Here is a 26,514-nt window from a genome sequence, read left to right as displayed (position 1 = left end):
GAGCAACGTTAAACACTCTCTGCATTCCCCTTCCTCTCTCTCTCTATCTCGCTCTCTCGCTTTCTCCCTCAGTCTTGTTTCTCACTCAAAATTGATGTTGTTTTTTCATGACAGGGAGGGAAACGAGACATATCCACCATCTAATAGGATAATATAACCCCATTCAACACACACCCTCGCCTCCCACCCTCTTCTCCCCTCTCTCTCTCTCTCTCCGACTCGCTCTTTCTCTCTCCGCCTTTGTAGCTTGCCTGATTTCCATAGTGTCTCTGTGGAGAGGCAGTTAATGAATTCCTCTGAGCTGGAGAAAGGGGGGAGAATGGTTTTGGCGGTTTAGAGAGAGAAAAGGGGGGAGAGGGGGAGGAAGGCTTTGAGCTATGCCATTCAACTTCACAGCCGAGGCCTGCTTGTGCATTCACAGTGTGTGTGTCGTGTGTGTGTGTGTGCGCAGTGCATTTGTGCGTCTTTTAACATGAACCTGCTAAGACTACCAAATATTTAGACTGGCCTCAGACCTCTCTTTATGGCGATGGTGGATTGAGGGATCTCTGGAGGCAGTTTGACTCCATTTGAAAGCCATTCCCCGCTATTAGCTGCACGCAGACAAAGGAATAACTTACATTCGGACACGTTCAAATGAAGTGGCGAGATCCACTCGCGCTGCTCGTTTCCTCCTGGGTCATTTTCAGTGAGGTAAATAAAAATGGCATCAAGTATTTTAGATGAGAACTTCATCTGTGCAATATTCTCAAGGTGGTAGAAATTATGAATCAAAAGCATTTGATTTGTCGTGCTGAAATTGGACCATTATAATTGAAGACAATTAAATGCAAATTAATCTGGGACAATTAAACCAAAATATTTTCTCAGTTTAATTTTTAGCATTTAAATTTTTAGCATTTATTTTAAAAATAAAGTGAATGTGGCATCAAACTCAGATTGATAGCAAAGTTATTCCTCAATCCCACATCTGATCCATTTATTGAATATAAAGTTTACAAACTTGGTCTTTTCCGAGGCTAACAGATTAATTTAAAAAAAATAAATCTTTGTTTGCCCACTTGAGAGCACAGATAAGCACCAAGTTGACGCTAAATCAGATGAATCACCGCCAAACGTAACAGATAAGCCGGACCGCCTCAGGTAGCGACTCGCTCTTTTAGATTCCCTCACATTGATCCCGCACTTTTGTTTTTTTTTTAATCATCACAGCATGAGAACGCACGGCACCGGACACGTGATTACTAATGGCTATTATTTTCACACAAGCGATTATACAAGTTGCAATGTGACCTGGAGATGGATCCCGCTGACTGAACATTTTGACCCGGAGGGGAAACTCTCGACAAAGAGCCTATCATTAGCAATTAATGGGCGTGCCAGCGTTTGTTTGTTAATAGCTCCTTTAGAAGCCCAGTGGGACTCATTTACAGTGCATGGGCCAGAAAACAGACCCTGACCTCCGGCAGGGGTCACGTCGAATCGGCCCAGCTTGTGAAACGCCAACAGCTTTTTTTTTTTTGCTGAGTGCGTGTAAAGAGCCGCCGTTAAATACTGTTCCATCATTCTCCATTGAGAGCGTGATGAAAACAAGTGATGTTCAACAAGATTGCTGACTAAAAAAAAAAAAAGGTGAATTCCCTCCTCCTTTACAGAAAGACTTAGCAGGGGGGCTTTTCTCATGGATAGCAATCTGATTGTTTTCTAAACGGATTATTAACTCTTTTGTTACAGTAGGGGTCACTTTAATGCTTCTTAGGCGCCATTAGCATGGCTTTAAAGAGAACGTGCGCACACACACACATTGGATTTGGCGTTTGGTGTCTTTGTTGATCTCAGCGGGTGCGGAATGATACCGTTATAATGCCGTTAAAAACAATAGCGTGACATAAAAGGGAGGCGTGGGAGGTGAGGAGTGTGTGTGTGTGGCGGCATGTGTGTGTGTGATGAAAAGTAGCCCTTATAGCAGGAGCAGTGAGCTTAACGCGGTCGTGCCGACATCAATGACCACCTCAAAGAGGCGGAAGCATTACCCAGCCAAGTCCTTGACTGAGCGAAGGATGAGTTGGAGAAGTGGCTCAGATGACCAAGATGGACGAATTAGAAGGGAAAAGGTGTCGGCTGCCAAATTTGGAATAACCACTCTTTGTACTCTGTTTATTTCTCCGAGGAAAAAAAAAAAAACTTCCCCTGGGAAAATCAAAGATACTTAGCGTAGGTCAAAGCATCACGGGCCACGGAGCACCAAGGCTCATATTGACCATATGAATGTGATGTGGGAGGGGGAGGGGGGGGACCCCGGGGAACCGCCGCTTCTGGCTGGGTGCCCCAGTTGAGCTTTGAGCTCCTGTTCTAGAGGACAGATAAAGAGGGGTATCCCTTACAGGCTTGACCTCTAGCCACCCCTGTCATGAGAAGGAGGGGTCAAAGTTCAGATCAATTGGATCCCAACGGCCCACTGTCTGCAACGGCGACTAAGTGCCTGTACTAGAAGAAGCGGCGAAGAGGCGTGGCCTGTCTTTTTATCCAGCTGACACCAATCCAGGTTTATATAAGTGAACTCCGAGTTTTATTGCAACATGTCATATGAGCTTTGTGATGTTTTGAGTACGTATTAAGAAGGAAATCGGATGGCTTGGATGTTATATTCATTTTGGACTTTTAATGATTTATTTGGCCCATTCTTTTGAAGGGTGGAATGATTACACAGCGTTCAACAAGACTCCAGTGCACACGTTTTGAATTTATTTTGGATTTTATCTAATCCACGCCGGTCGGAATAATATTATACACACGGGCTCAAATGTGTACTGTACTCAGAGCACGTTAATATTTGGGGAAATGAAAGTTGTCATAATTCTCACTTTTCTATTGTTCTGAGCCGGCGAGTGCTGTCCAACAAATCCTTTTAATGCCAGAAAACACAAACTGCATTGTCGAGCTGGAATTTAATCGGACACGTTTGAATATTCATTAGAAAAACTCATTAGAATGAAGTAGATCTGGCTTTTAATAAAACTGCCCTATTTTTTGTTCCACATTTGACCTTTTCTCCCAAATATTAGCTCCATCAATATAAAAAGTATTGCTAGTAATTGAAATCCGCCCTCAGTCATGGCTATCTTACTCAGAAATATTTGCTTCTCCAATAACCCCAAAGTACAGTAAAACAAACATACCCGTGAAACTGAAGTGAGCGGTGTGGTGCGCTGGGGTTTTTCCAAAGTAACTTTTGAGACTTTGACCACGAGCCATTTGGGTGTGTGCTCCGCACGCTTAAGCTCTGTCAACTTCCTTCTAAACCCCACGTTCGCTCGACACATCTCCGCCCTGCGTCGAGGTTGGTCTGACCTTCAACTTGACCTACAAAAAATGAGCCATTGTTTAACTTCATAATTATAAATGAATCGTGTGTAGGAATAAATTTATTAAATGTGACATAGGTGGTCAAAAACCGATGCTAACGTTAGCGTGCATTCCGCGCGGCGGCTCAGCCAATTAGCGCTTGAGCATTTTTTCGTTTGAGCCCGTGCGATGATGAGATGTTGTGCTGGGTGGCGGCCCACTTCATTAAGCACACTGTTGTCTCGGGTTTACTCAGCTTGCCGGCTTGAACAGCTTGTTTACCGCACGCAAATATGACAGACTGTATGTCTATTTGACCGTCTGTGTGTGTGATGCAGGAGGCGGTGAGTGTGGTCATGTGATCCAAGTTTGGTGTGTCCTATATATAGGGTCAAACCGTTATTTTAATACACTAAACACACGGCAGATAAGTGCAAAGTGTGCCCGTCGCCGAATAGTTGGCCAGTCCAATAACGGCCCACAAGTCTCTTTTCACCACTTGCACAAATATTAGTCCAGGAGCAGCAGTTTAAGTGCAATTACACCGTCCCTCCCCTTTTTTGTTTTCTCATTCAACACGGCGCATCGGGCCGAGCCAAACGCGTTACAATTGACAACCGGGTTGTGTTGACCTAACCAGACCCGAGCCCCGGCGCTCTACTCTTACTGATAAAACACATTGAAAGTTTGATTATAAATCATGGAGGAGGCAGCCATGTATCCCCGCCCCTCCCCCTTCTGAAATATCAAGACGTCACAGTGGCGTGCGTCTCACTTTCAGCTTTCTGACGCCAGGGCAGTTGTGAAGGCCTTAATGCGGCGGACGATGACAGATCACTTCATTCACACAAGACCACAGCAATTATTTCAACCATGACAGATTGCCTCAGCAGAACTGAATTTCGGATAAAAAAAAAAAAAAAAACCAACCCCCCTCTTCACAGACTCTTTATCTTTCTACCTCCTTCTCTCCTCTTCCTCCCCCTCGTTCAATAAGGAATCTTGCGGTTTTCCGAGCTAATGACTTCCTCCTCACTCCTCACTGTTACACCATTGTGTTGATGTAGTTGTGTGTGTGTGTGCATGTGTGTGTTTTACTTTGTGTGTGAGCAGGGGGTGACGGTACCATCTGTCTAGCTGCTGTAGCCCTTGCCCCTGCCCAGCTGGTGGGCACTAAGTAATGGGAGAGGACTTCCTCGTTTCAACCCCCTGAGACACACACACACACACACACACACACACACACACGTGCATTAGTATGCAACACCTACTGTCACAGTGAGCGAAAGACAGGGAGTTTTTTTTTTTTTTCCAGCCTGAGTATTGAAACCTGAGCAACTCGGGGTGTCAACTGATGATGACTGAGTGTGTGCGTGTGTGTGTGTGTGTGTGAGTGACAGTTAGGAATGTAAATGAATGTTTATGGATTTGCCGCAAATAAAGCTCTCCACACTTTTTTTTGCAAAACACAGTGTACACAATACGGATAATTAAAATTTTAAATAGCAGCAAGGCATTGACCAGTCATGAATGCTTACTGACTGACATCACAATTTTTATTTCATTTTATTAGGTACATGTGTGGAATATAATTTCAAAATGGGAAGCTTCATAAAAATGCCTTTGTAGCTCAGTGACTAATGATGAGTTTATTTATCATAATAAGAGTTGTTTATAATATTGATTTACCATAAATGTACCAATTAACATGCGCATATTATGATGACTGATCACGTCGGAATTTTTTTCTTTGTCTTTCCAACGACATTTTTCACATTGCGACAGGTCTGAATGGTTTGTATGCATGTAAATTCCCCCCTCATTATTTACTGCTTAAAAACATGCACGCGCACGCGTCTCCACCTGCACTTTAATGAAGAGGCTCCGGTTTGAATTAAACGAGAAGCTTCACGTAATTGGCTTGAAAATCCATTGAAATGCAGCACGTGCGCGCCGGACCGACACGTGGGGTTCACGCGGATTGTTGCCGTCGGGATTTTTGCGCTACCTGTAAGCGAACCCACACACACTTGAATTTTTAATGACATGGTGATGATGGAGTATTCTTGACCTCTCTGGGGTCGCAGACACTCAGCCGCAGACAACCTAAATAACATCCAGCTTTTAACTCCCGGCCGCTCATACAGATTGGTAACTTCCCCGCTCGGAGTCGTCGACAATAGCCAAGACCGAACTGAGGCCGGGGAAAGCCGCCATTGTCCGAGTTGAAAGCCCGGTTATTCATTGGCTGTGAGTTAAAGCGCTGACCCCGGTGTAACACTGATGGAGCTGGCTAACAACACTGAGGCCCTTTGTCTGGACCGGCCCGCTCTCTGATCAGCCCGTAATGAACTGTTGAAAATTTACAGCCCGTCGTCACTGTCGGCCTTGCCTTTCGCTTTCATCCACCTTTTCTGCCGCGTCCTCGCTTTTCAGTACTCCGCGGACGTCATCTTAAAGGGTGCCCCTCCCCTTCCAGACGCCCTCGTGCAATAACAATGCCGTCAATGTAGGTGGTTCATTGATTTCCTCTCAATAGGTGCCTATTGTGGCGCATTATTCTCCTCCTCTCCAATCCTTTCAATGTGTCCTGTTTTGTGCAACTTGTAACAATTTTAAACTTTAGGTGTCGTGAGTGGCTATACCTTCAAAAATGCATATCTTCTATATTTGTAAAAAAAAAAAATGCTGAGGTAATAGTAGCTGAATAATCACAATAGACCCACCCATGGCACTAAATAAATCACTTCCTACTGTTCTGATAATGGGGAGTTAAATGTTTTATGACATGTAATCATTACTTTAACACCCCCCTCTCTCAGTGCCCCCCCCCCTGCTTTTTTTCTTGCACACAGCATAAGCCTTATCTGTCTGGAGAAAAAAAAAAAAAAAAAAAGCATTCTCAATATATGCAAAACTATTCCAGGTTCTCAGTTCCACCCAAAAGATTTCTTGCTTTTCTTAATATCTTATTTTTCTCCCTGAACTATTTTCTCAGTCTGGAATTGGTGATGGATTTCTCTGAACCGCTTCTGCTGTAATAAATCCACTCCTTGAAGTTGTGTGTGTGTGCACGTCTGCATGTGTGTGTGTTTGTGTGTGTATGTGATATCCCGGGGTAAATTGTTTCCTCCAGTCTTTGAGAGGTGGGCATTCAATAGCTTGCCAAAACAGCTATAGGCAATAATTAAATGATTCCACGCTTGAGAGGAGAAAGAAAAAGAGCGGGAGGGAGGGAGGGGAGTGTGGGAGAGAGATATTCAGGCAGAAGAGGGAGGAAGAGAGCGAGAGAGGGACAGAAAGCAATGATGTGAATGAGAAAGACATATTTGGAGAGTATCACAGTCTGTGGGCCAACACGTTGCATTTTGCCAAGCCAAGGGATCATCATTGATCAGCCATGTTGGAACACTGATTTTTTTAAACGCCATTTATTTCCCATTTTCCTTTTTTTATTATCCTGCTGCACGTCTCTTAAAAAAAAATTCTGCCAAAACTTAATTTTGAGAAATATAATTACATTTATTAGTTCTGTGTAAACAAGTCGGCCATTTTTAATAGCATTATCGCATTCCTGGCTGATAAGATGATTGGCAGAAGAATAAAGCCACAAAGTGTCCAATTTGAATTCAAATATGTAAATAAACCTATCAGACCTGCCACAGTCGAGCCCCCTTTTGAAGTCTCCGGCTCCTTCCGGGATAGATTACGTTCCAGGTGCTGATGGACGCCTGCTAGCTGATGATTAGCCTGCCGCCTTTCCGCCATGATATTTACCGGATACAATTGTGATGCCTACTGACATCATTCACTTTGTCTCCTCTATGCAAATCACATCATGCACTCTGATGCACTCCAAAGTAGCATGCCTGAAGTATTTGACAGGCAGGTGCATGCAAAAAAAAAAAAAAAAGACAATTATTTGGAGATGATTGGTAATGGACACACACATTTGCATACACGTATTCACACAAGCAGCTGTCTGCAGGCAGGCGGGGTCAAACGGTGGTTAATTAGTCCTGTCACCCGTTGAGGTCATCACACCTTCAGCTGTCTGTGCTCTGAATGAATAATACTGCAATATTAACACAGTCAGCTCAGCTGGAGTGAACCTGTTGTTGGTGTAATGCATCGCATATCACTCGCCCCCTCCCTTACTTTTCCGGAGAGGCCACGGCAAGTTGTCACTTCACGTTAATGACTGTCACAGTGATGTGTGCGGCACGTCCTCCCCGTCTTCATCCCAATGCCGCCGTATTAGCGTCCGCCCTCTAAATGAAATCAAACGCGTCCTCTTCGGAATGTCCCGGAATGTCTCATTAGCTCGACCTGTCTGCAAACTCCTGCAGTTCTTCATTCCATTGCTCTGTTAGGGAAAGGTAAATTTCAACTTTACTCTGATTAAAGTCTGCTTCAGTTTTTTTTTTTGCTTCTTCGGGAGACTTCCCGACAGGTGCTTCCGGGACAACAGGGAAAAGTAGGAATGATTTCCCATCTGGTTAGTCCGTAGAGAGATGGCGTGGATGTCCAATCTGAAATGGGATGCAGCTCCCCGCAAAAAGGAACATTTAAATGGAGCGGAAAACCTGATTTCCACCCTTGAAAAGCCGCTTCGGAATTCTCATTTCTAATGGAGCATCACTGCGTTTCCGCAATCGTTTTCCCGTCGGACTTTGCTGACGATCGTATCATAGCGTTAATTTGCCGGTTGTCCTAGTCCACGGTTATTTTTTGATGCAGACAACTATAGTATTAACTCGATGATTAGATCAGTTACACACACACACACACACACACCGGGGGATGGAGGGATGGATAAATGCCAGCCAGGCCTCATTAGCTTCTCGCTGCTTTCCTGGAAAGACAGGAGTGAGACAGTGGGTGGGTGGGGGGGGAGTCGGAGGGGGTGGAAGGAAAGTGGGAGGTTAGATAAGCAGAGGGAGAGTTGAAAGCAAGCTAAGGGGGAAGCAGAGGTATGGGTTGTCGGGGTAACAGGACGAGAGAGAACCGGGTCTCGTATGGTGACCTGTTGGATTAAGGCTATTAGAAATCCATCTGGGGATGTTTGACCACTTCACTGGATGATCCGCCCCTAGCAGCCGCTCAGATGACCCCCCCCCTCACACAAAATGCCCCCCTCAGGACACATATGCACAAAAACACACACCATGGCGGAACAGGATTAAGGTCCATCTTGAAATGCTGCATGTTAGCAACTTGGACAGATGGAGGGTCAATGGAAATCACCTCGGCTGTAGATTTCATAATGGGACTCAAATGTTATTTTGTTATATTGCAAGTTCGATGACAAATCGAAACTTTTTTCAAGGGAGAAGACTTTCAATTCTTTCCTCTATTCCAAATTTGGTTCATTTTAAGCTCCATCATGCATTTATGCATAAGCATATTTATTTGGGCTCGTCATTCTTTTTAACTGTTCCATATCCCTCATTATCTGATTTGTGTCATACGGTACGATGGAAGCTTTTTATGAGCGGTTTAAGCTAGTGTGATTTTTTTTTTTGGTGGGACTGGAAATGGTTTTGGCTCATTTCACCGATTAGGAGAGCGAGCCGCTCGGCGCAGACAGACGAGCTCCCAGCTGAATCGCCGCACATCAAACCCTTCAATCACTCGCCATTTACTGGGCTAAGCACAGATGAGAGGGGCCTCCCTGCTTGAGTATACAAAAAACCTGCCGCAGTTTACTCGCGCCGCCGCCGCCGCCGCCAGCCAATTTCGGCCAGGCGTGCACACAACGGGAAGCAGCTTGTTAAATATGCAGCGTATCTTTGAAAAACAAACGCGAAAGAGAAATATTTATGAGCTTGACGTGGCTGCTTCTGTCTGTGTGAAAACGCGAGTGCGCTCGCGTCCCTACGGTGGCACCAATGAGGTGATTAGCGATTTATACGAAGCGAATCATTAGCATACGCGCCTCCTCCCCTCCCCTCCCTCCCCTTCTCATCTGGGTACGTCTGCTCCCAGCGCCGCTTAAGTGTTTTAACGTGTTAATAATCATCAGGCGCTCAAGTGGGCGAGGCGCTGGGGAGGTGGATGATGAGAAGGGTGGGCTCGTACCGATCCGCTGCCCTTTGACCTTTGACCTTGGACTCTCCTCCTGTGTTGGAGAGGCCGGCCTCTCATCTCAGGGGTCCATCGGGGACCTATTAACGGCTGTCTCACACTCCGCCACCTCACTTAACTCCGTCTTGTCAATATGCTACACCGTGTGTGTGTGAGAGGAGGTCGTGTTTATATTCACCTTCCCGTCCATCGTGTATTTTTCACCATTTTTTTTTTTACACTCTCCCGCCACTTCTTAGTGTCTCCCTGCCTTCTTCTCTTGCTCCATCCCGCTGGCTGCGTCTGTCTTTGGAGATGCTAATTCCCAGTCCGGGGAGACCACATGAAACAGAGCTGAGTTTCTCTCATTAGCTGACACAGATGCCGAGGCACGTGGACCTGAATAACAACGTTCTTGGCAGGCGCTGCACCGCCTCTTCCTCTGCACACCGCTCCACTGAGGAGTCCGCATTCCCGCCGTATTCCGCACACAGCTCGGCCGCGTGTGTCCTCTTCTTCTGACATTGCAAGTTTTATATGGGAAAAGTATAAAAGTATAAATATCATATTAGTTTTACATGCAAAAAAATATATACACACATTTATTTATTTGTGTGCACCTTGAATGCCCATATCAGCATCAACGCATTTTGTCTTTATTTATTTTTACAATTGAAAATGGTCAGATTTATTTCGCAAAACTGAAAATTGTCGGAATTCAGAGATTTCCCGAACATAATTGATTACAAAAAGAATGTATTAATATAGCGTGGAAAATTTAATTTCCATATTTCCTTGGTGTCCCTTTTAGGATTCGTAAATATGTATGAGTGTCCCTCATCCATTTCAAAATTTCATCACTAATGCTTGCCATCCGATTTAAATAGTACGATCACTCGCTCCAATCATAAATCTAAGAGCAGCCGCGGTCGATTTCCGTCAATAAAATAATATCTGCTGCTTTGTATTTATACTTTTTTTCCAACTATTTTGTGGTTGGATGAGAAGCTTTAATTAAAGTATTTTAATTTGAATTTTTTCCCTAACAACCGCAGCCTTAAACCTTAATTTCTACGTTGATCTTTAAAGTGTTGCGGGAAAAAAAAAAATTCTTGATTCAGTTAGAAAGGATAACCTCGGAATCAATCAGGAAATAAGTCGGCACATTGTGCCGAAGCGGGGCGACGGACTGTAATCCAGTTTTAAAGCAGGTCCACATGTTGACCACATGATGCTCTCTTGGAGTCAGACATGACTTCACCGGGTTGTATGTCACCACGCACCCCCTAAACATGGAGCTCAGCGCTCTCACGAACACGGTCATGGAGGCCTTGCGAAGAAACATCGGGATTGAACATTTCTTCACATACAGGCGCAATTGGTCCGAATGACAGTAATGTAATATTGATAGCCAGGGGGATGACAGTCTGTCTCCCTTGTGTTCATCCCCTCAGGCTTGACAGAGCTTTGGTCACACATGCCACTGGTGGAAATCTGCTAACATTTGCTCCAATTTATTTTCTGTCTTTCTCTAGACGTCCATCCAGTCGCTCATTCTGAGATTTGTCCCAGCCCCGATATAATTCAGTAAAACAGCAATTATTGCAGGCTTAATTAAATGAGTCCAATCGAAAAAATATACGATTTTTAATTTGGGATTTTTATAGGATTGTTTTTCCACATTTTTTTTTACTGTTTCCCATAGACAACTTCAAATGAATATCAGTGTTTTTTGAATTTTTATTTATTGTTTTTTTTTTTTTTTTACAGATCCTCCTACTTCACTTATGTGCAGAAATATTGGTCATCAGGATAAAGAATGCCTGTGAGTATTATTTTATATATTATATATATTATGTCTACATGTGTTGCTGCACCGTTTGTGTTCAAATATGCATTTTGTGTGTGTGCATATGAGTAAGATCTTTTTTTTTTTTTTTTTTTAACTCGCATCGCCAATGGTGGTCTCTTGTTAAGGCTGCAGCATCTGGTTTAATTGAAACTTCCAAGAGTCTCCTTTTTTTGCTCTCAGACTGAGGGAGATTATTGAAATGACTTGAGAGGTTTACGCATGTGTGTGTGAGTGTGTGTGTGTGAGTGGCCAGGGGTGTTGTCCCTGTTGAATGAAGGTTCAACAGCTCACAGGTAGGCGAGGGCTTTCGTGGCCAAACATCCGCACAGGGCGCCGCTTGTCCCAATTTGATTTCGGACATATTTTGGGGATCGCTCGGCGAACTGATGAAAGGAAAATAGAGAGTTAATCCTTGTTAAATTTGAGGGTATTGCACCACACGCACACACACGTACACAGATGCGCACACCCTGTAAGACATGTGTAACCTAAGTCTGTTGTGATTCTTTTCCTGGGGAGGCCAGGAGAAGTCTGGGAGAGGTTAAAGCAACACTGCACAGTGTGAAAACACATTGTGTGGCGTGCGACACACACACACACACGGCTTTGATTAATTGGCTCTGCCTGTGTTTGCCATTGAGACAGTATTCATTCAGGTTTGGGAAGCAGATTTTTTTTTTTTAATAAAAGGTCAGTAGATAAACAGCTCAGAAGGGCAGCCATTTTGGGGCTTAATCCTCAACGTGACCTCATTTGCCTCAGAGGGGCGAGGTGGTTCAAAGGTGAGGGTTATGAACTATTTCAGAAGGTTAGCCAAAAGAAAATGGAGGCGCCGAGTCCACAAACTAATGAATTTGCATTGAGTCGTGGCTCGGATGGTTTTCCCAAACTGAAAGTTAGCAAGGAGAGAAATAAGTATTCAATTTAAATATAATTTGATAACATTAAAGATGGCCGCACTCCAGCAGTTCTGTGTGTGTGATCTGCTCCCATAATCTCACACACACACTTTCACACTTCGACGCAAATGTTACTTCTCAATTATTAATCCACTTTAAATGTCAATCTGCAGGGTTGGAAATTGTAAGAGTGGAGTCATTAGAGCGCATTCAAGACTTTTCATCTTAGATCACGTGACAAATCACTCGTCATCTTTCTGAGTCAGTGTTTCACACTCTGGGCAAATGCATACTTTTGTTCATCACTTCATGCGTGTTTAACACACACAGAGAAAAAAAACAGCTTATGAATAGTGATGAGGCCAAGGTAAATATTGGACATGTGCTGAAAGACGTGAGGATAAATGCGGGGAATAAATACTCTCACAGAAATAGAGGTTATGTGTGCTGTGTAAATTCTGGCGATGGAAAAAATTTATCATATTAGGTCTCACCTCGTTATTTCATTCGATATTGTAATTCACAGAATCGTTGTTAAAATAGACATTCGTGCTAGGCTGTGCTAAATTGTCACTTTATTTATTCCTCCAAATATTAGATCATCTTGGGAGGTTGCTTTTAATATTAAATCAAATCGAGAAAAATGTATTAAAATCTAACACGGCTCCAAACTGATCACATTGTCTCTTTTTTAAGACATTTCAGAACAAAGCCTGCCACTGTGTGGAATTGATTCTGCCCCTCCAAAAAAAAAAATTAAAAAATATCCGGCAAAAGATGCGTGATGGCGTGCCATAGAGGCATAGCAATGAAACCATATGTGGCTTGAGGATATTAAAAAGGGGATTGCTGGAAAGCATTGCAACATAATTTTATATCTATATAAATATACACATACATATAATTCAATATATACATACATGTAAGCCCATCTAAGGCCCGATCCATGTGTTTGAGCTCCAATCTCACAGGAGCAGCTGTAGCCTACAGCCTATATGGAGATGACGGTCAGTCACCCTGACCCGGTCACCCGGCACACCGCACAGTTCTTGCAGACTGCCATGGAAGGAGGAGGGGGGGGGGGCACTTCAAACAGTTGACTATTATGACTTCAAGGGCGTTATCTGATCCAGGCGCTGGCGAGATGGCGATGGCGAGTCAGAGGGGAGAATATGGCGGATGGTTTTTGAGGGCTGGCGAGAATATTTGATAGCGCACGGCATGTCAGAATGACATTTTTGCTGAGCATTATAGCTGAAAAATTTTTGAATTCTATATTAATGACTAACTGTTAATTATTTCCAAGTCTAGTCAATTGCTTGCAACAGGGGTCTTATTAATCTCTTCCCTCACTGCTACTAATCTCATTCAGGGGTGCCAAATTACCCCGAGCTAGTGTGTGTTTAAACATTCAACCCTAATTATAGCTCATTATTTGCAGATTCGCCAACCTTTCACCCTTATTCACCTCATGAGCACAACACACACACATGCACCATAAATATTAGTCTGCACCCACAGCTCGAGGTGATGTTTAGGGGTTTAAGTCTCTGCTGCCATCTGCAGAGCTGAGGAAAAAAATACCAGAGTTGTTTTTTGCGCGTGTGGCCTGTTGGTGGCAATGTTGATGAAGCCAAATGGTGGAGCTCCAAATTATTAGGTACACATGGCTTGTTGTAAGAGTTGCATCAACGTTTTGAGCTATAAGAGAAGTGCAAGGTATTAAAAACAGCTCTTGTTGCGGTGTAGTGCAGCAAATTAAGCATAATAATAATAAAGTACACATTTATGATGATTATTATTAGATTTGTATCCCCCCAAAAAATCTAACTATATGCTTAAAAGTGCCTAATATTTATAGAATAATAAAAATAAATTTAACTTCTACACTACAAATGAAAAATAGGCGTTTTAAAACACTAATTTAAAAAAAAAAAAGCAGAACCGTATGTGAAACTTTCCCTGTAAATCCAAAGATAACCACAAGAGGGCAGTCGTGCTATACATTTGGACTATTTTGGCGTTTTCGCTCAAGGGCAAAAGGGGAATCACAAGGAATACTCAACCTATTGTTTTTATTTTATTTTTGCCTGATTTTGAAGCATACAGAACACACTAATGATCGATGTGGGTTAAAGTGACAGCTGTACTTTTTGCACACATACATACAGAAATAAAATTAAAACATATCATGGTATCATCCTCCCTTGTCTCTTCTTCACACTCCTCATCTAATCCATACACACTCCTCCCCATCACATGGTCTCCTCCCACATCCTTATTTTGCTCTCACCTTGTCTGGAGGAAATGTGACCTCTGGAGGCTTCATGGCTGATTTCATTTCTGTTATGCAAACAGCAGCAGTTACACACAAGCCCTTTGTAAAAGACTTCCCTTGTGTATTTCTGTGTTTGTGCACGTAATAGCCTGACGAATTGGCTAGTTTGAGCCAATAATAACCTATCATAGGCGATTTTCCACGCTCATCCAACACATTAGCACGCCGTCATTGGCATGGCGTCCTCACGGCACGGCTGAGAAATCACATGCGACACCACAACGGTGTAGAAGTTGATGGAGGCTTGCAGTCATGTCCGCTGTATTGTAAATAGTCACGTTAGCATAAATGCTTCTTGGCGGGTCGGAATGTTTTCCCCTCGTCCTAATCAGTGATGTCACAGGGGGAGGTTGTCCATCACCAGTCAAAGCCAAAGCACCTACTGTGGATGATGATTGGACCCCATCCAAGTGCTCATGTATACATTTAAATATGATTAATATTTGTAGTTACAGCCAAGCAGCTGGATTTTTTTGTCAAAAAGATCCCCTGTGAGCTTGTGTCAATTTTTGGACAAAAGTAGTGCATTGCTGCCATCTTCTGGCATCTCAGGAATCTTGAGGAGTTTCATTTAGACAGAAGTAGTGATTTGCCTCCCTCTTGCAGCATCTTGGCTCTAATTCAATATGCTTGACATGGATTGAAAAACTTCATTTAGACCAAAGTAGTGCTTTTACGCCATCCTGTGGCTCCTTGATACAGAGGAACAAGTAGTGCTTTGCTGCCATCGTGTGAGTTATTGGACCAGAGACCATCAGCTGAGACTCTTAAGTCCCTGATTCACGCTGAGGCTTTGCTCTCCTGCTGCCCTTGGGCTCGATTAATAAATAGCGCCGCAATGGCGACGGGGAGCGGGGCTAACCTTCATTATGTGCTTGCCGCGGGGGAAGTCATCAAAGCTGAGGTGTAGCTTTGAAAAAAGCAAGTTAGGGTTGACGTCGGCAGTGCACACCGGGGAAGCTTTCCCTCCCATTTGTTCTATTGCTCGATTTAATGTCCAGTTATGACCTCACTTTCCAACCTTGCTAGTTCCTCCCCCAATGGTGATTGCTAAATTGGTGCTCGTGGGGGACATCCAGCAGATGGCAGTGTGATGGAAATTAAATCCTGTGAGACAGAAATGATTAAGTTGGCATATTAATTAATACACAGTAAGATCCTTATGTTGTTTCAGTATGTGGGTGGAGGTGTCTTATTATTGTTGTTAATATTATTATTATTATTATAACATTATTGCAAATATTAAATAAATAATAATATTAATGTATCGCTACAACAAACCTAAACTTGACATTCTGGTTGATATTGCATTTGGGAAATTATGAATTACTAAGAGACCGTTGTGTATTCTACCCAAGCAGTTGCTACCTTATCATTATTCTTCAGCTCCTCTGACCTTTCCGTCTCCTCTTCGCGTCTTGTCCTCCTCCTCCTCATCTCTCCTCCGTTTGGCTCCGCCTCCTCTTCCTCCCAGACACACCCGAGACACGACGTTGATCCCGCAGAGGCGCTAGATCAATAGCGCCGATAAGTAGCGCCGGTAAAGGAAATGACACGGCTACGCTCCCCGCCAGCAGATATTTTATTTTCTCCAGCCTCTCATCTTGATTTCTACTCGACGCTCTGATTAGTGCCACTGATGTTCGCTTGAAAACGAAACCAAAGCCAGAAGTGATACGGGCGTGCTCCTTCTCTCAAAAGCCACTTTAGAGGCGGAGGAAACGCAAGTGTGCGTCTTTTGATTAGTCAAGCAGCCATATTGTTATGACCATGGCCTTCTGTGACCTTTGGATGTATGCGTGTGTGTGTGTGCTTATGTGTGTGTGTGTTGGATGAGTGACAGAAGAGAGCATCTGTCACCGAAACACACGGGTAGATATCTCATCCATTATTCACTAAGTGGAGGTATCATACATGCGAGAAAAACACGCATGTGGCGCCACGTTTGCTTTGGGCCGTATGTTTGCGGTTTGCTGCTCAAATGGAATCTGAAGCACGAGTCTATTAATATGCTCCTAAAATAAAAAAATACTTGCCAACTCCAAAACATGTATTTACAGCTCAGTGATTTTTTTTTTTTTTTATTGACTTCCAAGATTTACCGCTAAACGATTACTTGGAATTAAATCAGGCAGACTTAAGGGGAGCCCTTGTGTCTGTTGAAAATAATTGTGCCCCTCTGGGCTTTACCACTGATAATCAAATTTTCTGTTTTGTCATAAAATCAATTCCTGCTTCTACAGTGCTCAGAGCAGTGAGAACATTTCCAGGGTTCGGAATAAAAAGCCGAATTACCCGTGCACTTTTGAAACCTCGCTCCAACATTCTTCTAGAGACAACAGATAAGGCACAGCCATGTTGGATGCCAGATAAGAGCCTTTCCATCTTTTTGGAAGGGATGTGAAGGATGCAAGGCGGGTCAAAGGGAGAAGAGGAAGATGGAGGAGGGAGATTAGGTTCAAGATAGAGAGACAGCATCAGAGAAAGCGATGTGGCCGCTTTGTCGTGCCTCTTGGACTATTGATCTGCTGTCAGGTGTTCAAAGACTGATGGAGGACCCACCGTCAATCTTCTCCAGGGCTGTTTGCTCTCTTCCAGGGCATCTTGTACCAAAGTCCTTGACCCCGCCCCCCTCTTATTGTCATGACAACCTGCCCTGGTTTTAGAACTGCACCAAGTCATGCTTAGTTTATGAAAAATAATTTTCTGAGTGATTCTTATTTGGATAGAGAAAGGTCAAATCTCTGCAGCTTTGATGCATTTTTATTCCACCTAATCATCCGTCTGCCAGACTTTTTAGACAGGAAATTAATTATAAATCCAACTTCCTGTTTAATGAAGCTAAAAACTAGTAAACACCACCATTGCTACAGTCTGCCAATACAAACATATTATTGTTCAATTTAATTGGGACTGAAATTTAGTTTTTACGTTCCATTTTTAGCTTTTTCTATATGTGTCACGGCCCTGTGTCTCAATATTTTTGCCAGCGTAATGTAAATATGAAAAGCACAGATGCTCGCCCGCCCACACATGCAGCAACAGACGTAGAAAAAGAACACGGTAGGGGGGGGGCTCATCCATCTGAGCGGCAGACTGCTGCATGTCACAATTAATCACAAGAGGACGACACGGGGGAGCGGCGGATCGTCACAAAAAAAAATAAAAAGCGCCCAGGTAAATAAGCGGCCATTGTGTATTGTTTCAAGGCTGGTTTGATCTGCCTCTTGGCAGGTGCAAAAGCTCGATCCCTTTTTTTCTTTGCCGCCGTTATTCCCTATTAAGAGTTAAAAGTAAAAAAGCAAACTCAGTTCTTGACTCATTCCCCCTCGGTTTCGTTCCGCTCTGCTGAAAATAACAAGGAAATTGCCGACGGCAAGCAAAGGCCTTATGGTGTGTATTATTTCTTTTTAATTTCACTTGTGATGATAAGCAAGTGAAGGATTTAGCTCAGCCACCTGCACACACACACACACAAACGTGACCTTTAATCGCCCCCTTCGATGGCAGCGTGTGTTACAGATGGAGGAAATATTTATCATGGTGCATGAGCACACAAACCCGGCAAGCATTGGGGGTTCATCTCCCTTTAAATTGTCCAGCTGAGAAAGTGACCCACCACCATATGTCCACCAATCCCGAACCTCCATGAATAGTGAAATAATATCACCCACTCTTAGTCGAACAATTCCTAACACGATGACATCATCAGCTCCCTGCAACACGACATGACTTCATTATGTGACCCAAGTGGCTGACAACACTCACCTCCGCCCCCTCCCAAAAAAAAAAAAAAGGTCGATACGATGACTCAGCGGCTCGTTTAGTCGTGCTTGCGTTTTACCGGGAGAGAAGAGTGCTGATAGTAAAATCCCCCCCGTGGCCCCTCTAGATGTAATCAAAAGGTACACTCCACCAGTGTGAATGTTGCCCGACAACATTTATAATTCAGTGCCTGCAAATAAATTAATGAGGCAGCCATTTTTGAATAATTCAAGAAAGTGCCACTTTTTTGCTACTAAATCTTCCTAATTGAACATTTCTTGCATCTTTTTACATCACTCTTGCACCGTAACGAGAGCCCCCAAGAGTTGGAATGGAAATTAAAACGATTCCGATCAAGTCGTACCAAATTAAACAGACAGAATGATGATAGCGGGGAATTCTTTTTAAATGATGCACCTGACTTAATATATCAACCGACTTAATCAATCTACTCAACGCCTGGCGATAAAAACCAATGCATCAATGAAATACTTGAATGTAATCAACGTCAAATACACTAAATTACTAATTAGGTGCTTCAGAAGCATAAATGAGACATCATTTGTTGAGTCTTTGTAGTGATGGGATGAGAAGGTTGCAGCCTCCCACGTACAGAAAGACAAAAGCAGGTTCACGTTATTGTTTGCTAAGCTTATGGAAAAGGAAAAGGTTGAGCTCATTTGGCGAAGGATTGCTGAGTGTTGCGTTGATGAGGTTGGAGTGAGCATTTAGGAGGAGGAGAGCCTTCCAATGAAGTGCTGTACTCCCTTTCATCCATCTTTTTGCTCCATTTATGACCATAATAGATTTCGCCATCGCTATGGAAACAGAGAGGCTGTAATCAGCGTGCGACAGTCTAAGCGGGGCCCCGAACAAAACGGGCGTAATGACAGTGAAGGCGGGTGGGAAGAAAAATGTTGACTTTGGCAGAGCGATTGAGACAAACAATAGAATATTCACGCATTGTTCTTAGGGAGCCACGTGATTTATGTGTCGCTATCATTGAAGCGCTATTAACGTGGAGAAAACAAAAGGGAGTGGCAATCAGTCATCGCTAATGATGTTGTTTTCCATGTATGCATTTACATATATAGATAATATACTGTCACTATAAAACATGACGTACAATAATTGAAAGTAAAGTTTAGTTTGGTGCATTGAGTTCATTGTGTGCTTTGGCTGCAGACAAAATGGAATCAAGATGGAAGAATGGGGATCTTGTTAGATGATAAATATTTTTTTAATATGCGGTGCAATAGTAGTCCTTGATTTTTTTATTATATTTTTATTATATTTATCTTATCTTTATATTATTATTAAAAAGAACATTTATTATATTTTAGTTTATTTTTATATATCATTATATTTTATATATTATATATATATTTTCAGGATTTAGAAAGTTTTTCAATTTGAGTGGTTCAAGTCAGACGAGGACATATGAAAACTATTAATCGATGCCCGAGATTTTTTATTTGACTACCGTTTGTGTAAAAGCCTTTTTAATGAGAGGGTTAATAATATGAACCTCATCATCATAAATATTTGGATCACAATCTGTCGCGTCTGCCGTTATAAGGCAAACGCAAGCCTTTCGTAAATCCGCAACCGAGATTGTTTTTGGACCCGTTTCAAATCAGAATGAGTCAAGACAAAAGAGGTGCTTAGCACTACAGGAAAATAAGTAAACGCCTATTTTCCTCCTTTCAGATGAGTGGGCGGAGTGATGAGATCTGGTCAGAAGCCCCCTCACCTTGGTGAGCAGATCGCTTCCACAGTGGGATAGTCTGATACCTCACTGTCCCCTAGGGGGGATTGGGAGGGGGGGAGAGGGGGGGTGTAGCTTTCCAGACTGGCAGCCTTCAGCCGCCCACTGAGAAGGAAAAGAGAGAGGAATCAAGGTTGGGTGGGTGAGGGGCTTTTCTTTGTGCCGCACCTGGCGATGCTGAGATGGATGGGGAGGATGGTGGGCAAAGGCAGTGTTAATAATGAAGGGCTGGTGTGAGGAGGATGAAAAAAAGATGAAAAAAAAGAATAGCAAGAAGGTGAAAACACGCAGGGGGTTAAAGCGAGAAGATATGTGTGAGGGGGAGGTCATGAGGAAGTTTCGAAAGAAGACCACCACCCTTCATCTGCAAACACTAGTCAGGCTTATTTTTCATTTTGATGTGAATCATTTATTATTGAAATGGAATATATTATGCAAGGAAGCAAGCCTTTTATAGTTTTTGGATGACATTAGTAAAAAAGTAGAACGGTAAAATTATCAGGTTGAATTCTAAACGTTTATACGGACATTCTTCTCCATCTCGAGGCCTGACCAATACACTGAAATGGCAGGGTGACCTCACATTGCGAACTGTGCAAGCTCACTTAATGGGCTTATCTAACATAAAACACCACCGGGAAGAAAAGCAGGCTGATGGAGCCACTTTACGTTTGTGCGCGGTCTGTCGTCGCAAGGGCGAGCCTGCTTCGGCTGCTCTGATCAATAATGCAGCCAGCGGGGGGGGAGATGGGGGGTGTCGAGAATGGTCTTTGATGACTCACAGGGATACGCTGAAGCGGACCAGAGCGAAGGGATGGAAAAGGAGGGCGAGATCAAACGAGAGAGCCCAGCAGACAGGCGAGAGTCTCTTGTGTCACACATGCACACTAAAAAGACAGAGAGCAGGAAAATTACATGAATAATGATGAAAAAAACTAAAAATAGAAATTATAGTAGTCTACCTCAAAAAGTGTTAAGGCTACCTAAATTTTTTAAGCTTCATCCATATATTTTTATTTTATTTCTCTTGTGGGACACATGCACACCAAAAAGACAGAGAGCAGGAAAATTACATGAATAATGATGAAAAATGAAAAAATTAAAAATTAGAGTAGTCTACCTCAAAAAGTGTTAAGGCTACCTGAATTTTGTAAGCTTCGCCCATATATTTTTATTTTTATTTTTATTTTCATTGTGGGACACATGCACACCAAAAAGACAGAGCAGGAAAATTACATGAATAATGATGAAAAAAAAATTAAATAAATGAAAATAAAAATTATAGCAGTCTACCTCAAAAAGTGTTAAGGCTACCTGAATTTTTATTTTTATTTTTATTTATTATTCATGTATTTTGACAGTTACTTCAATGATATCCCATTGCCTGTCATTTGACATTCAAGCCGCATGGCTGGCAGCCAAAAGTGATTTACACGCACGTTGCACACGCTTCTATCCAATTGCGGCCATGTTGGAAGCGCAAAAAACACTTGTGAGTCACGCTCCTCCATTCGCTGCTTGCCTTTCACACTGACCCAGATTCACCGTCTCAAGTAACAGCAAAGGATGCTTGACCCATCTAAAAAAAAAAAAAAAACTCTCTTGATCGGTATTGAACAAGCATCAGAAAAACTAACTCCATGTCGTTCTCACACCTTCTGCAGGGTTGACTTCCTCTGAGGGTTTAACCAGCCAGTCGTGAGATTAGCTCTGGCAGCATTATTACGCCCGAGCTCCGTGTTCTCACCGGCCCTGACGGTCAGGAGTCAGCGGTAAGCCGTAGCGTTATGGCGACACCTCATTACCCCCCCCCTCCCTCCTTCGCTGTCGTCATAGCAACGGCCGAGAGCTTATCTGGATGCTGAGAAAATTGCACCTAAGAGGTGAACCCCGGGGTGAAGCTTGCATGTGACATATGGTGTCCCTGGTGAGGTAGCGACATGCCCAAAAAAGGTTCAACTCGTACGAGAAGAAGAAAAATGGTTTCCAGAGTGGATGTAATCCTATTTTATAAATGTGTTTGTTATCGTGCTAAGCTATCACTCACTGCAGCCATGTAACCTAATTAAATCTCTATTAGGGAACAATGTTTGATCTGACTAACTTGGTTCTTATAGATTTGTACCAGTCCGGAATTTCTTCACCTCTCTCGGAGAACATGTCGAATCAAACACAATGCGATTTTCTTCCAATTAAATGTCATCGGAAAGGAAGCGGCGGCGGGAACATTTTAAATTGTCGAATCCAACATTGCAGCACATAGAAGCTGTTGGCAGATGTGATTTGTTGGTACGCTCTCACTTGATTTCCGCTGAGGTATGACCCATGCTCGGAAATAAACTCGAGGCTGTTTCTAGTCCCAGGTCATGAAATATTTACCCTGTATCAAATGAATTATATATATGTGGAATTGAGTCCATGGATGATTCGGCATCCAAACCAAAAAGTACACGTCATTAATTTCCATTTGATTTCAGAAACGACAAATTAAATCAGGTTTGATAAATAGAGTGATGTTCCGTATCTAAATGTGCAAGGTCTGCTCATCTTCAAGATGCAAGCTGATTTTTATTTTCCCTGAAGTTTGTTTTCTGCTCAAGGTGACAACTTCAGTTGAGAACGCACACACATTTTTATTCCCTTTTATTAATCAGTGGCGGAAATATTTGATAGCTCGATAGATGGACGGACATTCAGATCCGACACCCCCTGGAGTGCAGTGTCGACAAAATTTCCGACATAGCGGCGAGGAGCAGTGCTATGGTAATAATATGCTAATTAGGATAAAACGGGCTTGACAGCGAACGCGCGTCTGGCTGCATAATGGCTCAGGAGTCGAACTGTTTGATCTGATGTATGCTAATTTAAGATATGTGTCGCATGATAATTTGATAGTGTTAGGCAAGTTCTCAAATGCTCTCCCCCTCCCCTCCTGACAACGACATCTTCACCTTTTTTTTGCATACCTCAGCACTGTTGATGTGAGTGTCTGGATGGAGCTAACATTAATATACACAGTAGTAGACAAAAGTATTGGGACACAGAAGTCACCTCAATTTTCTCGCTAGACTAATTAAGAAGAAGTTCTTAGAAGAGACGTAAGGATTTAATCTTAAAATAACCATGCTGTAGCACATGTCTCTGCCTTTCCCCGAAATAGCCGAGTCACCACATAGCTGTCCTCGAAGACGGGTCATCGGAAAATATCCTAGTTTTTCCCTAAAATGGACCGTTGCCATTGAATTGTACAAAAATCCCGCTTAAACCGATCAGACTGTTTTAATGCCTCTCGATAAAGTGAATTGGATTACAAGATGGGAGTAAACCCTCAACACTCCATTGATGATTTTTGTGACGAGAAAAAGAAGCTTAGCTCCATTCAGTGTGTGTGTGATAGTCTATTTAAGCCCCTTATTAGGTCTATTTCTGCCTACTGTAGCGCACAGGTACTTACATAAGCTTAGGATGTGTGTGTGTGTGTTAGAAAGATCTCACCCGGTGACTCAGAGATGACACGAGGAACATACGTCACACCGCCACTAAATCCGGATGATGTGTTCATGACAGTATGGTGACGTAGATTGTGCAGATGGCATGTGAATTGAAAATCGGAGAAACATTAGAGCGGGCATGTGTGTGCACGCCCACTAATCAACACATAATGGACCCCCAATGTCACATGACCTGGGGGCTTTATTGCACCACCATATTATATGTATACTATCTCTTCCCCAACGGGCTAATTCTTTTCTGCTTCCATTATGAAGCTAAATCCCAGTGGTGCCTTGTGGCAGTGAGTCATTGCAAATGGAATTGGGGTTTTTACGCCAACTCGCCAGCACTGAAGTGGCTCATGGACCCAGAGAGTCCAGTCAGTACCTCCCCTAGTGAAACAAAACAGGGAGTCCATTATTTTTATTATCCATTTTTGTGTTTGTGTGGAGAATTCGGAAGCCGAGAGGGAGTCGGGGCTTCATTCCTGAGCGCTGATTTGTAGTTTCGACATCGGATGCAAGCAATGAATGCTTGCTAAAAAAATAAATCACAAAAAAAATTCAGTTCTCCAAATTTATCAATCAATCGTATAGAGGCCAATTTTCTCGAGCGTAGACTCACAACACTAATCCATCTTCATCCCGTCTTGTTCCCATCAGGTAAAGGAAGGGAGGGTGACCTCCGTTTCTAAATATAGACGCCGTCCGACCCTTTGGCAAGTCTTTACGTAGACGTCTCGGCTGTAATGGCCTGGCTTCGTCATAGCAACACATGTTCTCCACTTGTATCGAGCTCTTTTCAAGAGGCTAATGATTTCAGATCCCTTGAGAATATTCCAGCAAAAGAGAAAAACTTCATTTAAAGAGGCCTCTTTGATTATATAGTGCCAGTCAGCAGCTAACAGATTAGCTTTGGGGTGAGAACAAAAACAAAATAAACTCCCTTGCTACACTGCTGTTTTAGCGTTTCATTGTGTGAAGACATGCAGAGAAAGAAAAATGGGTTATTGGGAGAATCAATGAGGGGTGGGAGGAGGAAGGGATGGGGCAGAAAAAATGCTAAGCTGTTATCTTTTGGAAAAAAGGATTAGGCCATAGTTTCGACACTAGAGATTTACAACAGTGTGTATTGTTTATATGTCTGACTTTGACTTTCACGAAATGTCCTCAGTGGTACGTTTCCTGTTCTTACAGGCTGAACGTTAGAATTATCCTTGCAAAAGATGCGCTTCCAGCTGTAACCCGGTTCTAAAGTCCATTTGTGACGTGGTGTTACGTAACTTGTAAGCCGGTGTTGTAAGCTGCTCAACTCGGTTTGCATTTCATCGTCATTTCTAGGGATGACTTTGTTTATTCTCAATCTGATCTCAACCGGAATAAATGGAGGAATAATTGTTGATATTGATATTTAAGAACAGACGGCAAAGCATCCAAGCACACAGAGGAGCACTTGAGCCATTATGACATCTCATTTGAATATTTCATATCAAGTCAGTCCTTCCATTGCTTCCGTAACATCATCCGCCGCTCGAGAAAGACTTTCTACAAGATTTTGTTTTTTTCCGAGTCCCATTTTTGAGGCTATCCATGCGGAAGAACATTTGTGAGGTCACCGACATGACAGAAGTTCTTCCACACCAAGTTCATTCAAGCATGACTTCTCAACACTTAAAAGTGGGACTACTTTGAAGATTTTTAAGTGCACGTCAACACCACCACAATAATTAATATATTATTAAATCAATACCAAAACAGAGCCCGATGATTCATATTCACATCAGAGTGTTGTCTGCGCATTTTAATATAAATACAATTTTCTTCTTTGTATTCTCTCCTAGGGAATAAATCATCCGACGTGCACGGCCGATTTAAATGTCATCGGATCGGCGGTAAAGTCACAAAGGCCTCCTCCGAGTCGTCGGGTAAGCTTTGGGCAAACACACTGAAGTTGTGATCTTTTTTCAATCTAGTGTGAGCAGCACATTAGGGAGGAGGGTGACGGAAAAAAAAGAGGGAGGGGGAGGGCCGGCCTGGCATTTATGGCTTGACCTCGCTGAGGGTGTTTTGGTGGGGTGCTGGAGTTTTATGGAGCGTGTGTGTCCGTTGGGAGAAGATGTCTTGGGTGACAATGGGGGGTTGGAGGTCGCAGCTGACTATAGGATAAAATATTCAAGAAACAAATTAATGGTCCATTTGACCACGTGGGTCATAAAAGCCTTATTCAGACAAACATTTTCTGCATTGAAAATATCATAATGTTCTCATCACCCCGAGTGCAATCATGTATTGCACTTTTTTCCCCCCCCAGCACCCCGCTTCAAAACGCCCGAGGCACTATCACAGCCTCTGGCAAACCCCAATATTACAATGACCATTGACTGTGAGAAGATCCACTGAAGGCCTTCCCACATTTTCAATCGAATCACTCATTTAGAACCCCAACTAGTAAGAGCGGAATGCGGATAATTGCCTTCTTGGTTGGACTAATTTGCAAAAGAGGTTTCAACTTGACAGTGAGATGACATCAGTGGCCGGGCTTTGTTGTAAATGTCACAGTCAGGGCTCCCGATTTGACTGTGTGTAAAATGGCACGGCATGAGGCAAACGAGATGCAGACTTAATTAAACCAAAGGGAAATTATGAGAACTCCCTTCGCTCCTCGCTCTCATCCTTTATTCATTTGCGTCCGCCTCGGCTTTTCGCATTGTTTGTTTTTCCTCCGCAAATTAGGCTGGCTGCAGATGCATTTAATAAACGTTGAACGCTTTTGTATGCACGCTCGATAAAAGCATGACAAACTATTGTTTTCCTTCTATTAAAGCCCATCTGCGGGGCTTTTTAAGCAGCGTAATTCGATCGGCGTCGTTGACGGGTCCTTAGCGGGGGCAGGTGCGAGGAACATCAGGCGGCAGACATCATCGCTCTGATTTATGGTTTTCATTTAGCGCCTTTATCATCCTATTATCGAAACCCTCACGCACACAATC

General features: G+C 43.0%; 1 long non-coding RNA gene across 11 annotated transcripts in view; it reads left to right on the top strand.

Annotated features, from left to right (window-relative positions):
* Positions 1-26,514, top strand: part of LOC148380022 (uncharacterized) — a 199,698-nt gene that overhangs the window by 152,368 nt on the left and 20,816 nt on the right. For 9 of the 11 annotated variants that reach the window (XR_015855111.1, XR_015855110.1, XR_015855112.1 and 6 more), the window contains 2 exons: positions 11,182-11,236; positions 25,366-25,449. This is a non-coding gene — a long non-coding RNA (uncharacterized LOC148380022). Of the gene's footprint in view, positions 1-11,181; positions 11,237-21,697; positions 21,806-25,365; positions 25,450-26,514 lie in introns of all 11 variants that reach the window. The other 2 variants (XR_015855115.1, XR_015855116.1) reach the window with 1 other exon arrangement.

The sequence above is a fragment of the Syngnathus floridae genome, chromosome 21 (genome assembly GCF_059516105.1).
Source record: "Syngnathus floridae isolate MCC-2025c chromosome 21, RoL_Sflo_1.0, whole genome shotgun sequence".
Taxonomy (NCBI): domain Eukaryota; kingdom Metazoa; phylum Chordata; class Actinopteri; order Syngnathiformes; family Syngnathidae; genus Syngnathus; species Syngnathus floridae.
This window is presented reverse-complemented; position numbering and strand designations above follow the sequence as displayed.